At 33.4% G+C, this 2,793-nt stretch overlaps 1 long non-coding RNA gene across 1 annotated transcript; it reads left to right on the top strand.

Moving 5' to 3' along the window:
- The first annotated feature begins 928 nt into the window (after positions 1-928).
- Positions 929-2,296, top strand: LOC118484667. The gene is made up of 3 exons (XR_004873878.1): positions 929-1,514; positions 1,767-1,888; positions 1,966-2,296. It is a non-coding gene; the product is annotated as an uncharacterized LOC118484667 (long non-coding RNA).
- Positions 2,297-2,793: the final 497 nt, after the last annotated feature.

Genomic DNA, 2,793 nt, shown 5'->3' with positions numbered 1-2,793 from the left:
ATATTTAGCTTTGTTTTGGTAGATTTACCTTTGAATTTGATCAAATCTTGATAAATCTAAACACAAAAAACTAAATCAAAAGTTTTTAATAGACAAAAAAAAAAACAAACCTCAGTTGTCCGACCAAAAGCATTCCACGTTCAGACATCATCAAATGAATATAGTCCTTCAAGCCCTAGGAGATCTGATGGAATTGTGTAGAGGAAGAAAGCTTTCAAAAAATATAAGCTTCAAGCCCTAGGAGATCTGATGGAATTGTGTAGAGGAAGAAAGCTTTCAAAAAATTTAAGGGATCCAAATCAAACTGATCCGACCCGGACTTTATTCGGGTCCCGCGTCCATTTGTGAAGCAATTAGTTAATTTAGAATTCTTTTATCAATTCCCTCCTAAACCGAATTGCCACATCAGCCAAGATGGCCAAATACAAATGCCACCTAGCCCAAATCCATCTCATTTATATATATATATATATATAGATTTCTATTTAACCCATTTGTGGTTGTTATGTTGATTTAAAATAGGTAACTGTTGATTATAACAAAATTCGTACCCGTCAAAGTTAAATGTGTGTGTATGTGCTTAGAGGGGACGGGGTGGAAGCGTGATACACAAAGTTCACGCGTGGAATTTTCCAAAACGAGTTATAACACCGGCGCCACTCAAACAATAACGCGTGGAATTTTAAACGCGTTAAACCCAGCACGCGTGAAACTTTTGAGTTTTATAGGGTATGACTTGTACATTGTGCATTAATACTTGTATATTGGAATACCCATCACTAGTGATTCCACCCCTAGTCCATTTCTATCACTAGTGATGGAAATATGGTTGATGACATGGCATTTCCTGATTGGATAGTGGGAGTGATGGAATCCATCACTAGTGATTCCACCCCTAGTCCCCTTATCGAACTGAGGTAAACAAAGCTTACTATTCTCTTGCTAATTTAATTAAGCGTTTTTATATATTTTATTAACTATGAAAACATACAAAAACTGTCTACAACATTTGGGTTATGCTTCATGCCTTCATCAAGTTAGGTCCTCTTTTTAAATGATGATATTTGGTTACCCAGCTTTCAACATAAAATTGTTTACTCAAATCATTGCAAGTCCTCTCAGGTTTTCAAACAATTTTTATAAATTTTCTAACATTAAGAGATTGTAAATTTTTAAATATATCTTCATTGATAATTCGGGGTAATTTTGTCTTTTAAGGTACTTTTAGATTCTTATTACTATCCAAACACTTCACGAACCAAACGCTCATTTAGGGTCTTTTCGAATGCTATTTTCAAGGCAAAATACGTGAAAGATGACAATTTCTCTCTACTCTTAATCGTATATCATCTGATCATACATGAATCTATACGTGGTATCACTTATCTCATAAGCTTACGATGATTTTATATCTATAGTATGTTGGTATTGCTGCTGAACATCAAAATGATGATACAAAACAGATTGCCCTCATGGAGGTCTACACAGAGATGCTTTCTGAGACTTTGTTAAAGGTATATTAGTAAAAAAGAAATATGTTTAGTTTTCTTTTTTTTCCTGAATTGTTTATGATGATAGTGACGTTGTTTCGTTTACGAAATAATGCAAACAAAAGAATTTGCCGAGAAGAAACAAGTTCAGTTATATGAGGAAATAGATGCTAGGGAGGATGTAATACGAGATAACGATGATTTAAGATATAATATAATAAAAGGATATATATGTTTTTTTTTTAATTTTCAAGAGGAAGTATCTGTCTTTGACAGTGATGATGAAGACAACCAGCTACGAATATATTTATGATGTAATTCATTGAATTTGCCAATGGGTTTGGATGGAAAACTTATACCATAAGCTTTATGTTCTTGGTCAGTCGGGCAACAATAAGGTATTGTATATTAATTGATAGTAACAAAAATTTCTTTTGTATAATTAATTTTGCATGCTAATGACGGTCTTCAGCAGTTTAAATAGAATGTAGAAACTGTAGATATGGAGGTGACAACGATGGTGATCTGGTTTTGTCGTCAACGACTGGTTGATTGATGGTGGCGGTGTTAGGCCAGGGGCGGACCTATTAAGGAGGGAGGGGTAGCCCGGGCTACCCCTCAACTATTGGCCGAACCGTAACCGGAGTACTCAACCATCGACTAAATATGAGTTAAATATCATATTTGTTAAAGCTGTTCACAAGTTCTATGGTAGCTCAGTGATTGCATTGTTTGAAGTCAAACCCAAGAAGACAAGGGCGTGAGTTCGAGGCTGTGTCAACAATGATGCTCAACGATTTTCTTTATTTGAGCCTTTTTTTTTTTATATTTTTATTTGATATATGGTATGAATTAGAGAACGACAATAGTTTTATCATTTCTTATAAATAATTACAAATTCGATAACAACTAATACCATGTACTTTAATTTTGTTTTCTTTTTATGTTATTATTTAACATAATTTTAATTAAATATCTTTCGAAATACTTTCAATAATAAAAAAAGGAAACGAACCAAACATGTGTCGATACCTTTTGTTATGTTACCACTGTACTTTTGGGTTTTTTTTCTTTTGTTTGCTATCTCCTGACGCAAATATTATCATACCTCTAGGTCCAAAAGTTTTTTTTAGGATACCCCTGGATTTTTATTCTAGTTCCGCCACTGTGTTAGGCCATATGGACTCTTTTTTCTATTAAAAATCTGTATTTGGGTTTGTGACACATGAACTGGGACTTATTTATATTAGCTAATTATTGCTCATATTACATTAGAAATTCTTTAGTCATTGCTTAATATTAT

Source organism: Helianthus annuus, chromosome 12, assembly GCF_002127325.2.
Source record: "Helianthus annuus cultivar XRQ/B chromosome 12, HanXRQr2.0-SUNRISE, whole genome shotgun sequence".
Taxonomy (NCBI): domain Eukaryota; kingdom Viridiplantae; phylum Streptophyta; class Magnoliopsida; order Asterales; family Asteraceae; genus Helianthus; species Helianthus annuus.
The sequence above is the reverse complement of the archived record's forward strand: the minus strand, read 5'-3'. Positions and strand labels throughout refer to the sequence as shown.